At 33.7% G+C, this 18562-nt stretch overlaps 1 long non-coding RNA gene across 1 annotated transcript; it reads right to left on the bottom strand.

The window, feature by feature from the left end:
- Window positions 1–2534: 2534 nt before the first annotated feature.
- On the bottom strand, window positions 2535–11055 carry LOC121297953. Its single transcript, XR_005947245.1, has 3 exons — window positions 10959–11055; window positions 10762–10858; window positions 2535–2570 (listed from the first exon to the last, which is right to left on the bottom strand). It is a non-coding gene; the product is annotated as an uncharacterized LOC121297953 (long non-coding RNA).
- Window positions 11056–18562: the final 7507 nt, after the last annotated feature.

The raw sequence follows: 18562 nt of genomic DNA, 5'->3' as shown, positions 1-18562 counted from the left end.
TTGCAAACTCTAGTTAAGGCGTCACACCTTGTGTGCTTTCGGGCCCAAAATGATTAAATCAATGTAATAAAGCGTCAGCAAGCCTGACAAACAAGCAGTAAAAGCATGACTGTAGGGCAGTATTGCATGACATTACTACAGCAGGAGGAAGTGGCACAACAGTTACTCTAGCCTTGAGCACCTGGGCCTGACACTGTGATCTACCTGGCTGGGCAACAGCTTTTCAAAAATGTGGGGATCATTGATAGAAGCCCTTAAAATAGTTGCTTTATTTCTTGTTTCATTTTTTTTTTTTTTTAACTCTGTATTTAGGCTAGTTCTGTAATGTGTTTTTTTCTTCTTAATTTTTAAATCAGCCGTAATGTTATTTAAAGCAAATATTGAAACAACCCCCTCTTCTGGAATTTCCAAATCTACTTTTAACATTTAATTATGTGGTGCCTACAAGTCTCATTTAATAACCATTTTGCTGACTTTAAAGTTTAGAGGACTGCAATCTCCCAACTAATAAAATAGTAGATATGTTATTTTGTGGTTTGTGGAAAATAGTTGTTCTTTACAAATGTTGGTCAATTGTAGGTTCATCACGAAGTAATGTTACAGAAAGTCCAGTAATGAAAAATAATACTGTAGATTTTTTATTTTATTTCCTTGGAAGTAAATTTTCTTCAGGCACACACAATTTTGAATAATCTTTATTAGTCTTTATGTAGCTCTTTGAAATCAGGGTGGCTAGAAATAAATATGGTTAAATAATCATGTCAAAGTCTGCTTTCTGACTGTTTCATGTATGCACTAAATTATTGTCAGATTGACAGTGAATGGAAGGGAAAACCAGAAAAAAAAATTTGGTTTGTAATAAAACAAGTGTTACTATTATCAAAATAAACACTGGACCAAAATGAAGGATCCTGTCTCGTAGGTCTGGATTAATAGTGTTTACATTACATAAACAGTGCACTATAGGAAAACATTGCAGAACTTTTTTTTTTTTTTTTCTTGAAACTACTTAAACAAATAGTTGCCTCCCTGCTGACTGGACTTCACTCACTTGGTTCACTTCTTAGGGGTCCATCTGAAGTTGGAGGATCTAAAATAGGGCAAGGATGAAATGAAAGATATAAAAAAAAAACAGTGCATGTGCATCTCTTTAGTGCATTGTTGTCTGAAGCAATGCATGGATGTAAAATACTCTGTTTAGTAAATTTAGTGATTAAAAGGATAGTACTATGTAGATTCACTAGTGGGTTGATTGAATTGACCACCAGGTATTTATGAAGGAACAATTGCTAGATTGTGTTTGTTTGTTTTATTTCCCTTACATATGTATATAAAGCTTAACATAAATCTTATCTAGCTTTATTCTTATGTTTATGCTCCAAAAACAAATGAGAAACTGAGTGCCTTTTCATTGTGCCTTCTTTTCCAAAGGCTACCATCCCTTGCTATATGTATTTCCATACATACTTTGAAATGCGTCATTCAAAGTATATATTTTTTGAGAATCACAAATTCTGATTTGTATTTTTCCCCATCTCCAATTTAGTTATGCCCAATTATAGCGGTTTACTGAGTAGTAGAATCTCAGAACAGATCGTACCAATTTTAATATTCTATTGTGGTTTATTGTAAAAGCTGGTATTGCTTTGAGGGGAATACCCCAGAAATGCTTATATCAGTTCTAACATAACAATGACATGGTGGATTTTCACAGTCCTAAAAAAGATTCAGGGTGCCTGAGTTTTACATTTTATAGAAGGTCCTGATGTCCTGTAAAAATGATCTGAGATAAAAAGAAATGGACTGTTTGCACAGGACTACATTTCATCGATGTCTGTAAAAATTCTGTTTGTGGTGATTTTAGTCCCGTGCGAATCAGGCAACAGAAAGGTCATGGTTACTGCTCGGAACTGTCCAGAAAATGATGTTGTATTGTGTTGAAAACAAAGTACAATATTGAATGGAAATAAATACCTATGGTGGTCAAAAGACTTAAAACTGTAGTTTTAAGTATTGTTTTAAACTGTAAAACAATAAGTGACATTTTGAAACTGGGGATCATCTGGAATCTGTTCCAGTATTCAGTGCATTTTCTGGGGTTGAGTGGCTACTTATCCTACATTTATTTAAAAGCAGTTCATTCAGCATTTGCTGGGTTACTGAACTGGCAGACAGCCTGTCCCCTAAGCGATATGATTTTGGTACTTCTATGACTCAAGTGAAACAGTATCTTTCAAGACTGGGAGCAAGAGTAATGGAATGACTGATGCACTGTCACATTTACAGCATTCCTGCTACAGACAAATGGCACCAAAAACAGAGATGTAATTTCCAACGTGGGTTTGGTGGCTTTAGTGCAGCTAACTCTCTGGATAAAGCTTCTTGACTGATAAACCTCTTTAGTGTTAATTTAACATTAACATGCAGTCTCTCACATCTGTGCCTTATATATAGACAACTGTTATATAAAACCACTGTTTCCAGAAAAATTAAATAGACTATTATTTTTAAAACCCCAGTTTAAAACATAACTTATAGTAGGTATCCACTGTTGCACTTGATGTCTGTGGCTGAAAAAAAAAATCTCATTAGTTAAGGCTGTTTTTGTATTTGGTGATCACAGGTTATCTTACAGTACTAAAATCATGTACTCTGCAGTAACCAGCAACATCATGCACCACTGGTTCACAACTCTGGCCCTCAAGATCTGTTCCAGTCCAGGACTAACTAATTATGGCCTGACTGGAATCCACTGCATTAATGTAAGCAGCACTACTGTTTACATCAAAGGACAATAGAGACATTATGGGTTTATGTCCTGGAACAGTCACTGCATTGCTTTCTTGGCCTTCACATGTTTGAGCCTCTTTCATGAAACCAGGAATGAAGCAGGGGCTGCAATGGCAGCCTGATCAAAATTGCTTTGTTTTTTTTATTTTTTTTTATTTGTGTTTTTAAATAAACTAAATCACATTACCAACAAAATAACTGTAAGTTGACCATAAGGGCTGCAGCTAGTTTGCCAAAAATAAATGGGATGTGCATGTCGCAAACCTTGACAGCTTGGCAGCCACATCCTGTCTTTTTTACATTTTCTTTAAAGTCTGTTTTAAATGCAGATGGTTCAATCAATACTATGACATTGAGCCAACAGTGTGTAAGAAATGTGTTTGAGGAAATATAAGAAGGCCTCAAGATACATAAGAGCTTTAGATTGGTGTGGTAAAACTTTACTCAAAGGAGACAAGCCTCTGTTCCAAACTTCTATCTCCTGCTTTTTGCCTGTTTTTTTTTTAAAAACTATTGTGCAAAGTATGTTAGTGACATGATCTTGAAATCGAAATGCTATATTACAGGGCATTTTTAAACACACACTAGCAGTGTCAATTAAGTTTATTACTATAAGCTATGATGGGCTATTGTTTTCTTATGGTAAATGTACCATAACTATTAAAGTATAATATGCACTGTTTTGCATAGAGAATTTATCAGTGCTGGAAACGGACTGCACGTTTCAAAGTGTACAGTATAATCAGGTTATACTATTGCATGTAGTGTACTTCAGTATTTACTAAGGTATACATTATACAAGGCTTGTACACCAAGAAGGCTCAGTGACATATGTAATACACATGATGCGTGTTATATTTACGAAATTACTGTGATGTAGCAGTAATGGTTTTTAAATGGCCCATGATGTGTTTAAAGCAGGTGTATGTAATGTTGATTTATTCAATATTGCTGTGCAGTAGATTAGACATCTCTGTTCATGAAATTGAACATAACACAGGTAAAACCAAAGAATGAAACAATGTGTCCAAAATTATTACGTTGAAATCCAATCATATGCGAAGTAAATGAGCTTTTTTGATGTCCAACATACTTTATGAAGGTATTATGATTGAACATCTGAAGGTTATTATGTATTCTGATATATACTTGGCAATGCCAATAGTTTTCAAATTGAATTTGACTTTAAACTCAAACAGTTACTGTGGATGACACCATCCCCGCTACCCATAGCAAGTGGTTAAAAACCAGTAGACCTACAGACAATTGCATGCTCGATGCACTTTCCTTTATAGAATGATAAAAACATTCTTATTCACCTCAAAAACAAGCAGAAACACATCCCATGTGTCCCGTGTGCAGTGTTCTATACCCCAAGAAGATAAGCATTTTGATATGGATTTGGAACAAGCAAATGCTGATGCTTCACATACCCAGGATGATAAGGCAATTTGATAGCGTCTTGGCATTCTTGCATCAGCTTCTACAGACAGATTAAAATTCTTATGGATGTCTCATGCTCTCCCTGCCATTGAATGTTAAAGCCTTCTCCCTTGAAGTTAAAAATATATACGAGCATGTTGGGAGTTATATGCATGTAGGCTATTTCATTTCAGATTTCTTGAATAACTATTTGTAGTTTACGGAGTACAGTTGGCAAAGTAATAACACTTTCATAATGTGGCAAACAAACGTCATGCTTTATGAGTGATAAATGGCCTTAGTTGCTGTTTATGAACATTTAATGTAGGCTTATTAACTTATTGACATGTAGGGTTATATTAGTCTGACAATTAACATGCAAAAAACGAAATCATGGAAATAGTGTACATTCAGATGTCAGCATATATATATATATATATATATATATATATATATATATATATATATATATATATATATATATATATATATTCAGCTGCTTTTTTTCGTTATATATAAATTAATTTCAAGTTTCTTGAAAAAAGTTTTAATTAAGTGCACATTCTTCTGTAATGCAAATGAAATCCAAGTCAGTTATTCCAATTTATTTCCTATTTTGAGGCATTGGAGCTGCTTAACAAATCAATTTCTCTTGAGAGTGGAAGTACCCTGAGAAATGATTCAGAACTGCATCCAACCCCGACAATAAATACAAAAGGCTGTGATATTATCCTAGTTTTATTTATTTTTGTTAACAGTTTAGTGTTGTAGTAATGGTTAATGCTTCTCTTCACTAAAATACAGCTATTAAGCTGTCTAAAACCAAAAATCTAAATTTATTTTTATAAAATCAAAGAATATCAATAAAAACATGTGACAAAGGAATGAATACAAACTTACTTTGTTTAGATATAATAAGAAAATGACCTACAAATGGTTTTATTTATTAATTGTGTTAAAAAATGTTAAGAATTTTAGGCCTGTAGGTTCTAGTGAGCTTATTTTTACTCTAACAATGATCCATGATCCATTTGTCAACTTTATTGACAAATACTATTTTCTAAATATTATTTACAGCAATATGCCCCTGGTTTATGAGACCTTACATATCAGAACTTATTTCCAATGACTAAATATTTGTTAAAGGACAAATAGAAAGAGAACAAAAAAACTCTTGAATTTATTTTTAAGTATCAGGTAGTAAGATGCATTTTCTGCCAAACGTTAATGGTCATGTTGTATAAACCGTACAAGCTGTTATACGAAAGCTGTCAGTTTGAAGTTTGCTGATAGAGGCTTTCAGGGGTGGTCTGGAGTACAAGATAGTATCATCTTCTCAAAACACATTTCAGCACTTGCATCTGTCTGTTCATATAATCTGTTCAAAATCACGGTAGAATGTAAAGTTCAAGGAAACTACGGTTACTCAATATGGTTACAGCATGTTGTCCTTAACTCAGAAAATTATATATTATTACATTACCAGTGTTACAATCTCACTTGTAGGTCAAAGTGAGAGGGGAGCCCTGAAAACAAACAAACCAAAATATTTAAATGAGTCACACACAAAACCTTATACCTTCTTGCCTAGCCCCCTCCCAATTTTCACAGAATTTCTCCCTGTTTTTTTTTTTTTTTTTTTTTTCCCTCCAGTTGAATAAAAGCTTTGCAATTATTTATTTATTTATTTATTTATTTATTTATTTAATTTAATGCAGTAAATATCAATAACTGTCTCAATGCTTTTAGTTCACAAATTATGCCATTTACAGCTATGGCCAAAAGTTTTGCATCACCCTAGAGAATTAGCACATTTTATTTCATAAAGTTGAGTGAAACCTGCTGAGTAATGCTGCGTTAACATATTGAACTACATACCGCTGTGCAGTTTTCCATATACACCTACCACTCATTGTATCACCCCTCGCTATACTGTCGATTCGGATATATCGCGGTCCTGTAGTTGTCTTACAATTTTTAATGTCTAACTGTGTATGCCTCAGCTACAATATGCATAGGCACTTAGAATTACTGTTCGTTTCATTTTGTACTGCACATCACAAACAACAATATACATAACAATTAAAAACAAAGCATTAATACCGTACTGTTATCATATAAACACGCATTGCACAATAACACAAAGCAAATTAAATATCTACTTGCTGAAGCGGTTTTTATTTTAGACAACAAGGTGTTCATGTGTGCAGCAATGCAGTAGCAAAAGTCATATGGCAAATACGTCACTTCGCTAACAACAAGCCTCCTATGTTGTGGTCAGGGGTGGATTATTTCATTGTGGCGGGTTTGTACATTTGAAAAAGGAGAGGAAGACTCATTGAATTAATTGGAGACTGAAGTTAATGAGACGCAATTACCCCCTGATTTACAAATTAAAACGGTGTGCTGCTTTTTACAGGAAGAATGAGAAAAAGCAGGTTGCGTAGAGCATTTATACCATACCCTGACACACCCGATAAAAAGAGGGCGTGGTTGTATGGTATTTGTCAGCCTGTTTGTTTTTCTATGGGTCTCTCGCTATATCACGTCCCTTGATATATAGTAGATTTGTATTGGACCCCAACACCCATGATATATTGATTGGGTGGTTTGCTTAAAGAAAAACTGACAACAATTGAAAAATGTGACATTTCGAAATCTAACATGAAATACTGTACTACTATTATGGCTTCTGGTATATTTTGTAGTGTCTGTGATGACATGATGTTAAATAAAATATCTAAATTGTGTTCATATAGGTTTGTTTTTAAATTTTTTCTCAATTCTAAAAATCTTCGTGATGCTAAACTATTGGCCATACCTGTACTTTGTTGAATCTTCTGGCGATCGTAGTTAAAACACTTTAGGATTAAGTGCTGAAATGTGCTTGCATGGGAATTGGGTCAAATATTTCAGCCCCCTTCTTTAGACACTTCCAAGAATATTAATGTAAATAGAACGAGCTGTGTGTTTGTTTGCACATCTGAATAAAATGTAAAATATAGGCTTTTATATTTTGCTAAACTGACAAACCCTTGTGCTTCCCAAAACCTAAACTTGGGAATGAGTTTTATTATTATTATTATTATTATTATTATTATTATTATTATTATTATTATTATTATTATTGTTGTTATTATCTCTTTATTAGCAGACACCCATATCCAGGGCGATTTAGAGTTGTTACACAATATCACATTACAAAATATCACATCACAGATAAGAGCAGTAAACTTACAGTAAAAATGTTTGCTTATAGAGTAAATTCCATTAAGAGCACATTATAAATACTATAAATGGATAAAAACAATTGCTAAAAAAAAGTTGATTTCAAACAATTACAAAAAACTTGAATACAGATACCGCTATCACATGTAAAACATATTTTTGGTTTTTGTAGTCCACTGTACAGCATAACAGAGAATGTTTTAAGGAGTCGTGCGTGTCCTTCATGTTAGACTAACTCAGTCTGAATGGATATTTTTATTGGTATACTGTAATAGCTGGTAACTTTTATGTAGTTGACTTACAAGTGTCTTCACTGTTTGCCATGATGACATGTTGTAGGCAGCATACAGAAGGCAGCAGGACAAGCTTTAAATCTTATTGATGATAATGATGCGACTGCTGGTGCACTTTGATCTCCACACGCAAGAGAAAGCAAGAGTGTGTCCTTAAGATTTAAACTGCATTCCCAAATATTGCATAGTGTACATGTGAGTATAAATGTGCTTAACTAATCTATTCAAGAATGCAGTATTGAAAAACTTCTGTATGTTAGTTTACATTCCAGGGCTTAAACAATAAGCCAAGCAAATAGTGGCACTCCACTGCAGCCTTCTTCCTAGCAGCTCTACCTTGACATATGATCCTCGCTTGAACACAAGACAACTTTGACCAGAATTGTTTTCCTATTCGCCGACATGTCCTTCAGCATAAGAATACCGACGCTGTACATATTTGTTGCACTCAATTAAGATTCACTGTTCTGGAGAAAAACATATTGGGTGTAATATTTAAAGAATGCATGTATAATGGAACAACATAATTTCAGCCATATGTAAATATTTCTCCTGCTGTTATAATTAGAACTCTATTGCAGAAAAGCTGCATGTGTTTTTATGTTTTTTTATATCTTGTGAATTGCTTTATTGTCACTTGTCTCCTCATTACATTTAAGCTTTTTTCACTGTATGGGGACCATGGGCATCTTAAAATTGTATCACTTGTTATCATGCTCTACTGTCTTAATATACTACGCTGTATTCAAATTTATCTTCATTGTGTATTCCTTAACTTTGTTCAAATAAAGGAATTCAAACTTTTACCAATATATTTAAACAGGATAAAGTTGTCATTTCAGACCTTGAAATAAAATCTCAATAAATAAACTAAATACGTGTAATGTATATTGTATTTTATTTGACAGAACTACTTATACTAATTAATTTTCAGACTAAATATACAATTTAATATATAATCAGCTTGCTGCAGTGACACCTAACTTCCATTATGAAGTGAGTTCAACTGCAAAGTATGAATTGTTCACTCAGCAAACCAGTAAAATATAGATTAATGCCTGTCACTCTTGCTGTCTTCCTTATGAACACTTAAGATATGTAATGTTGTAACATTGTGACAAAACTTTGCAATGAAGCTGCACTCCATGTCCAATTGAATATGTATTGCTAAACAGCAGATGAGAATGTCCAAATTTTGTTGGCATGAAAGTAAGAGGATAAGGCTTGGGATCAGACCACTGCGAGACAAAGTCTGTATGCTCTAAGTGGTTTAATATTGAAGTGGTTTTCAAAAGTGATGTCAGATAAAAGACCTATACGTTTGCCAGTATTCAAACTCTAATTGCAGGGCAGAATGTATAGCATAGGAAATGTAATAAAAATGTTAAACATTTTTGCAGAATCAGCAGCCACATCCTCCAAGGAAAGGGTGGGGTGTTTTGATGATTATTAAAAATCGACGTGCCGACATTTTTTATTGTTTTTAAAATATATATATAGTTGCAAGTGCATAAGTAATCTTTATGTTTTATGTTCTACTGAATTGTCTATTCATAGAATTAAATTCAAGTAGAACTTAAATATCTTTGAACTCCACAGTGATATATTAAATGTTATTCCCATTAAAAAATAAAACCTATGGGGAGACTTATACACATACCCAAGTGCAACTTATACACAGTTTTTTACGGTACATAAAACATAAAAATAGCTAAAAATAAGCACAGAAAAATGAAATTAATAATAAAAAAACAGAAGCCCTATTTATATCTGAAGAACATGTATTTCCAACAAAAAGTCCTGAATTTGCTAATAAGTCTGCCAGCTTATTGTCTGTCAAGAGGTTACTGGTGTCACATTTCAGATTTACATTTGTTAAACAGAAGTAGTTTACACCATTTACTAAATAGAAAATTGTTTGTGTAAAAAAAACATATGGATAGTTTAGTTGTTATTCTATTATGCACCAGGAGCTCAAGAAATCTTTATAAAGCTGGAGGGCAATTAAATGTTCTTTAACTTTTAACTCTAAATGATGTAAAATGTGTTACAGTGCTATATTGCATTCTTTTTAAAAATATATATTATAAAAATGGATAACATTTACAAAATATGTTGTGAAATTGTATTTGTTTAATTTAGGTGGTTTGTAACCAAATAGCTTGTATCCAGCCACAAATCTATATGCTTTCATTTTATAAAAGATAATCTAAATATTCTGACATAGATAACCTCATTGCCTCAAAATAATTAGTGTACAAAACTTGCATAAATGTTTGCTTACCAACTGTGCAATCAATCAAATCACATCTGGCTCCACTTTATTTAATCTGAGTTACACAGTAACTTACTGTTATAGATATTTGCTGCTTATAAATGCATGTGTTTATTCCAACCAAAATCCACTTCATTTAGATTACATTACTTTTACTGTTGTGAAATGTCGATTAATGGAAATATTTTTAACTGTTTTGTCATTTTTATGGACAAAACTGTGAAATACAATCTATTATTGTTTAGTAATGGTTTAAATGGAATGATGTTATTAAAGCTGTTTTTTAAGTAAAAGGCTGATACTGTCTTGCAGATCCAATGCAAACGTCTTAAGTGCTGTTCAAAAGGATCAGGTCTCTTTGGAGTGCCAGTTCTTAAAGTGTAGCTCTGAATCTCAACTGCAATAGCAAATGGCATTTCTGTGCTTTGTAACTGGCCATTTTACCCAATGGGCACGTGGCCAGTTACAAATGCAATTTTCACATCTCACACCTACAGGGGCTCCAAAAAGAATGTAAAACCCACTTTTCAAACACCCCTCGAATTCAGCAGGTGGTATGTCCTGATTTGTGATACTAATTGTATTATGCACCTATTTATAGGTACTCTACCACACTACAACGTCATTTTCCAGGAGGTTTCCATGAAGGAACAGCTATTTGCTCAAGAAAGGACACAAACAGATAGATACATATAATCTACAAAATACTTTCCCTTTAACTTGAATTTAAAATCCATTCAGGTAGACAGTTACCCTAATTTGAACGTGTGTCTCACAAGGTAATCCACAATCCACCTATCAATTTGGCAATCGTCCTGTAGACAGTTGATGGGAGAAGTACACAATTATCCTATAGAGAAAAGCATTTTCAAATAATTTCATTACTGAAAATGGAATGATGGAAACGACATGCAGCATCAAATACAATATATGTAAAATTATGTTCTAACCTTAAATTGTTTGGCTTCACAGTCATCGTATAAGGAGCATACTGCCACACTAAACATCGACTGGCTGAGCCTTTTTCCTTTACCAATGGAACTCTACTTTAATGCAGTCAAACAATATTTAGTGGCTTTGTTTAGAGTGTACTTTCTGAAAGTCATTTTCAGGGTTTTTCTGCAATTCGTTTTGAGTGCGTCTGCAACATTTCGAAAGAAGTTGGACGTGTTTTTGACATTTTTTGTAATTATTATTCCAAGTTTGGATCAGAATGCTGCCAACAATAAGAGCATCTGGAATAATTCCGATACCCTCTGGAAATTCAGACACCCTGGAAATCTCTACCTTCTAATCATTTAATCATCTGGAGGATGTAAATAAAAAAAAATTGACTATGTGCCATTCCTTTCTTTCTCCTCTTAATGCGTTTGCCAGTTTCTAACATTTACATTCTACTTTTGAAGTATATGTGTACAAAAACAAAGCCCCCGGTACCTGAATGTTTTAAGTAAAGCTCGTACTGTGGCTGTGCAGCAACTAAATTCTGAACATGTGGAAAAGTAAATAAAAGAGATGGTGACATTGATATCCAATGCATTAATTAGAGGAGTGTTTATTTACCTACATCCCCTGGTCTGAATGTATTTCTTCCACAGAAATCTTGGTTCAAAGGCTGTAGCATGTGTTTTTCTAATTCATTTTTATATGAAAATGGAAAAAAGCAAATATCAAACACATTCCATAGAAGGTTTCTGTATTTCTTTTTTTCATTATTTAGGCAGGTTTTCAATTGTTCCAGACTATATATATTCAGAAAGAAGACACGCCAATGGAATGAACGACCAGTTTATTGATTTGACAGATAAACATGCCTATGAAATGGATTGTATTAATGTTTGAGTCTATGGTTTTGCCCGTTGGAGCTCTTTAGCTGGCAAATATGTTGAATGAAGTATATGAATTAGTTAAAAAACTAATGCCAGTTGGCAGGATAAGTGGCACTTGAGGCCACCTTCCCCATAGACAAGGCACACTGCAATGTGGAGGCAGGGGAGAAGGGGAACCAAACAAACAACAAATGAAAAGGGCCATAGATGAAGTTGATATTTATAGGTTCGATGATTATATATTTGATTAAGGGCGTTTACTCCTTATTGAAATACAAAGTTTCCAAAGGAAATGTGAGTTGCATTAACTTAAAATGATTTCCAGATGAAAAGTAATATACTACATAGCTAAACTTTAGAGAAACACTTGCCTCACAAGCCAGTGTACATGCTACAGCTTAATAATAATAATGCAAAGAATATGGACAATACATTACACTCTTCAACCAGAGGGGTCAGAATTCTTTCCCCAAGAGCGCCACTGTCACGAATTGGCATCTTAGCCCATTGAATTGAATGGAAAGGCCAGGGCTGGAAATGAACCATGTTATTAAAATTAAAGCCCATGCTTCATGAAAATACTGTGGACTGGGTGAGGAGTCCTGTGTCATGTGTTTAGAGTCATCAGTTTTGAGCTGAGCTGCCTCTTACACAGGTGGATATGAAAGTCCTGCATTTATCCATGTAACAGTGGAGAGGTGAGAGTACAGTTGGTTCTGTATGCTCTGATGTGTGTTTACATATGTCTGCGCAGCTTAATTCTGTTTACATTTTTTAAATGCACGTTTGAGATCATTTGTGTTTATTTTTGCCCAAAAGGACTTAATTTAGCATGTTTTGAATGTAAGTCCAGCCCTGCCTGTCTGACCATTAGTCAACCTGTCACACTTAAATTACACAGAGGACTACATTTACTACTGATAACTTCTTTATTTGTCACATTTCCGAAATATAATACTTATTTTGTTTCAAACTAATTAACAGGGACTAGTCACTCACTGGTTGCAAAATTCTGCAAAAACCGAGTGTAAATATGTGAATATTGTTTGATCACAGTGGTTCTAGTGGTTCCTTTTTTGTTTAATGGAAATTAACTCAAAGTTGCTAAGTGATAACTAAAATTCATTCTTCACCTGCTCTTGGTCTTGTTGGCAGTGGGATTTATTGTGTGTCTGAATCCATGAAACATGCTATAATTCTTCACTTTGCTTTCTGCCAAGACACATCTGGTCTGTAATCTCTAAAGCACTGTGTTGACTGTTGTAGTCACATTGACCAGGATCTGTTATTGCTCCAGCAGTAAAGTCTTCTCTTCTGACATCTCTTTGTGCATTGTTAGGTTTACAAAGGAAATGCCTTGCAGATATACACAAATGTTCAGATAAGCTAAGCTTATTGGCCATGTATTTTATGACTGAAATGTGCCTTAAAGATAGAGCAAAAATAAACAAACATGCTTAAGATTTATTGCAGTTTGTTATTTTTTAACTTCTTGTATGCATTGTCTGACAGACTTCCAGCTGAAGTCCAAAAAGGATTTAAAAGTTTCTACCACAGGCAAATACAGTATTCCTGTATTTTGCTGAGTTTTGTCATCTAGCATTAAATCATCTGCAACAGACCAGTTATCAAAAAGACGGTTGTAAACACAGAATTGGTGCCTTGTCAGTACACAGTAGATATTCTACTCCGAAACAGCTTTGTGCATTGTATAAATCACTTTAATAGACCGACCCACTGTGGTCGCTTCCCTTCATTCTGACACAATACTAAATTAATGTGGTTAATTAAATGGTTGAAAAAGCCTATGATAGAGGTCTTTAATTTTTCAGGTATACTTGTAGCTGGATAACTTTCTGGTGACTGACGCATGATTATATATCCTAAAATAGTTTATAATATCTAGTAGCACAGGATACTAGATTGCCTTCCTGTTGGAAAAACAAATAAACAATCAGCCCTGAGAACAAATACTTGTACTGGTAATTGAGATATCCCCAAATCTGAATTGCTCCTATATTATTTTTGTACTTTTCTGCAGCAAACCCCTTAACCTGGCCACTTTTATTACACACCAAAAATAATAACCAGCGTAAGGCTTTGACCCCTCACCTTTGCCACATGGTAATTAATATAGTCCAATGCCACATTCACTTTCTGTGACATCAATTTAGAAAGGGCCCTTCCTGATTACAGTCATCTGAACACCCCCAGCTGAGCACGTATAGATTCCTGAACAACCACCTGCTGAATACAGACCTGCCGAGCAACCCTTTGGTGCTAAACAAGAAGGAGAAGACTATAGTAAACCTCAGGGTTAATGTATTACAAATGAACTGTAAACCAATATGAATGACAATAAAGCTAATAAAGGTAGGACAATACTTTGTAAGACTTAAGGGACCAGTAATGAGGTTACCCAGTATTATATTAGCTATTCTATCTTCCTTCAATCAGTATCTATAACCCTCGTGGACATGCTAGCAATTGTTGATGCTCTTGTAAGGTAGAAAAAGGTTTGCAATAGTATCAATGACATGTATTTATCTTATCTAAGAAGCAGCCATCATACTGCCTGGTATCGGTTGGTAAAGATTGAAGTTTATCACCGATAAGCTGTTGGTGTGATTGTATTATATGGGCTTAATCCTGACAGGTAATTACTCTTCTTTCATTCTCATATCTCAACTTCTAAAGACTTACATTTTATCTTACTGTATTATCTCTGTGCAAGCTTCAAAATATTGAAAACATATTCTGAGAAATTACTAAGGATCAACCCATAGATAATCTGTTTATACTGTGGCTCTTTTAATCAACAATTAATCTGTTTTTAGACAGGACAAATGATACAAGAATTTCACATTTGAAGCAGATAGAGTACAGAAACCACCAAAAACCACACAAAAAAAATCCTTGTTACCTTTACAGCCAGTCAAAGTAACAATAAAGAAAATTTGAAAGCTACTCAGAGTCATTGTCGGTGCTGATGACATTTTGTTGAACCGTGAACACTCGTGTGAGAAACAAACGAAACTGGACCCATGACTTGTACCAACTGCAGTAAGAAAGGTGCCTATAATAGTAAAGTGAACTGTTGTGAGATTGTAAGCTATTCCATGGTGTTGTACATTTTAACAAGTTGACTGAGATGAAAAAGAACCTTGTGTAGAACACACACACACACACACAAACAGTTGTACGAAACCCAACTGCTATATGTGGTATTTGTATTTAATGCTTATGAATGTATGCACTGAGGTAATAAAGCCTCTGATGACAAATAAGTAAATGCGTAAAAAAAAAGTGAGTATTATGAAAAAAATATGATTTACGAATGCTATTTGAAAAGTAATAAAAAATAGCTGAATGAATTGTGTTGTATTGGGAAAACTGCATTGCAGAAACAGATTTGTTGAAGTGTGCGTTCTTGCAAAATATGTGGATGTAAAAAAAAAATGACAACCCTTAAATAGTGTATTAATACATGTAGGCTAATTCACTTTATAACATTTAAAACAATTATTAATTGAAACAGGTTTAGCTTAAAAATGTGGAATGTGGTTCAGAACAGTTTCAGGAATATCAAACTTGAATTTGTTCATAAAACTGATTTTGAATAAAAGCCTTTCGGGCAATTGGCCCCATTCCAAAAATCTGAAAAAGGAATATTAAATAAAAAAAAAATAATAAAAAAAAAGTTAAAGAATGCTTTTTAAAACCCAGTTTGATTTACTAAATCAAAGTTACAGATCGTGAAATAATTTAAATTGTTTCAGAAAGGGTTTATTAGTTTATTCTCATTTATCACAGATTGGTTTAAGAGAACGTTGATAAACATGTTAAAAAAAAAAAGAAAAAAAAAAACAGTCCTTAAAAAAAATCCATTAAGTTTTATGAATAAAGCCCAATAGTATGATTCTGAAGAATTTGAATAATTCAATTTTTAAATGAAATCCAAACCATTATTATATTCTAAGATTATAATTTATTCTGTATTTTATCATTATATACATTGTATTTTGTTATAAATCAAACACTGTCAATTTTTCAACATACATAGCTAATGTTTTCAATGTATATTTAAATATATAATTTATTTACTGTAGGGTATCACTAGTGTTCATTGTTAAAAGGGTGCTAGATTATAAATCACATTACTGCAAGTTACAAAGACAGTTTTTCTTCTACACATTTTGTTTTTTCTTATAGTTAGGGTCATTAACCTTTATGGGAATGGTTTATTTAAGGCAGGAGACCAGCGATCCCTGGAGAGTAGAGGGGTTTAATATCATTACAAAAAACAACAAAGGAGTCTATTGTGTGCACAGCATTGCAATACATTATCATGGACAGAGCGGATTAATTTGAAAACACTAGCGCAATGGTGTGAGGGTGAACATGGACAAAAACAGGATAATTCAGACTTCAAGAACAATTTAGCATAGCACTAGTGCTTTGGTTATATGATATAGTGGAATCCATTCAACTGATTGTGCCATGATTCACAGGATTGAATGATTTTAAATATATTCATACATGGTTTAAATTCCAGCGTCAATTTTCAAGGTCAATTTAAATCAGTTAAAAAAACAATTTGTTGCATTTTCCAAAATTATAATGGCATATATCCTCTGGAAGTTCTTTTGATTTATCGTCAACTGCTAAAAGCAGGCCATACATGTGCCGTATGGGACAGCATAAATCACATATATTAGAGTACATGGCTGCTTTCATTTCAAGCCATTTAATCAGGGATGCTGCCAGTTTCAGCGGCTCTTTGTATATCAGTATACAATCAAAAGAAGCTTCAATCAAATTACCAAGAACCTACAGGTCTGGTGATACGTAATCTAAAGCATTGAAAGTCCAGATTCAGATTTGTTTGAAAAAAAACAAAAACATTTGACTTCACCAAAGTGCAAAATAATGGTTTCATGAACTTTAAAAGGGAGGAGGGGAGGGGTTCATGAGACTATTAGGCAAAGGTTAGACGGATTCATGAATAACTATTAATGATTCTTCTGCTGCTGTAGAGAGAACAGCTTTGGGGGGAATCACCAGTCAATTAGCTTTATAAAATGGTTTTCAGACATTTGTCAATATTTTACCCAACAAGCTGTAAATGTTGTATCGACAGCATATTTAAAAGCATGAAACATAAACAGACCTTCAAGATTTACCAAATCAATATCTAAAGCAAAATATGTAATCACTTTTTACATATGAGCTCAAATAAAACAATTATCTGAATTAAAATGCAAGCATCTGTGAATATAACCATGGGATTCTGACAAGAAATGCTTTTATTTGTGTGGTAATTATTTACATCTACATATTCTGACAAACTCGCAACATGTGTTAAATGAACCCCCTTAGAAATGGATTGCAATGCAGAGACGGGGGGGAAAAAGCTATATTGCATTGGTTAAAGCATAAAAACCAGCACCATATAAAGTATTCAGCTCAACACAGCTTTGTGATAACTTTTCGTCTGAAACATATTAATAGGTTCCAAAGCGAAAATTATTTCCAGATGATACTGTTTATTTCTAGTCCAATGTGATAGGAACCAGATAAGACATGATGACATTTTCTATAAAAAATACAGACCCAACTGGGTACAGAAATTTAGGATTACAACATTAAAATAAACAGTCCAATTTTAAATCTTATCAGCAGCATGAATAGTTCAATGTTATTTGCTCATAAATACTGTTTTTCTTTGAAATGAATAAAAAAAAAATAGTATGGCATTATTTTGCAATGGCAGCTTCAGCCAATGGATGCTGGAGTTTCCAAAGCCAACACTATTTAACTTATGTATGCAGCCCACTCCAAATTGTATCTCAATTTTCTTATACAAGACTTTGCTGACAAAGCTGCTTAAAATGAGGCCAGGATATTTGGGATTAGGGGACAGTGTGTGTGTGTGATATAAAAATAACTACACTATTTATGCAACTGTTGTTGAGATAAAGGAAAAAGGAGACAGTTATGTTTGAAGGGATTATAATGAAGAAGTATTTAGGTGATTTTAAAAGTTGATGCATAGTTTACACCTGTTTCAAAATAACACACAAAGACAACATTGTTCACATCTTGCCATTAATTAATACCCGAGAATTTCACAAAGCAGGTTTTGGTCTCACCTTAAAAAGACATGCAGACATGCATATTCCTTTCCACCAAAGGTCCTGAATGAATGTGGGCGCTTAATAACCTTTTCATTGTTTAGAAATTGCAAACTTACAAAAAACACTAAATTGTTTTAATGAGTCGTATTGTATTTCCTATTGCATTGCCTGTTGCAGTACAACAAAATTGTGTTCTTAAAAATATAGAAAATTTGAAGGAATAAATCCCTGAAACCACATGTCAGATTAACTTCCTTAGCAAAATACCAAGAACCATTTCAATTGCTTAAACCCATGCTACTTTTTATGAATATGGCCCTGGGAAACTTTAGTAACCCTGCCCTTTGTATTGTAGCTCTTAAACTTATGCCAGACAAAATCTTTCTGGTATGTAAGTTCAGAGGTTGATCCTGTCCAAGCTTAACAGTCCTGTTAGGAAAATACTATTGCGAAAACTGATACCCTGGTGTCTTAGAATACAATGTACCTTTTTCTTTCCAATTTGTTCACAGGCCGAGATCACACATGTAGGTTCATTCAGGGCCTTGCAAGCACATATCACTTTGAAAACGGAGCCCTTTAGCTGCC

Source organism: Polyodon spathula, chromosome 23 (assembly GCF_017654505.1).
Source record: "Polyodon spathula isolate WHYD16114869_AA chromosome 23, ASM1765450v1, whole genome shotgun sequence".
Taxonomy (NCBI): domain Eukaryota; kingdom Metazoa; phylum Chordata; class Actinopteri; order Acipenseriformes; family Polyodontidae; genus Polyodon; species Polyodon spathula.
Note: the sequence above shows the minus strand (reverse complement) of the source record. Positions and strands in the feature narration are given on the sequence as shown.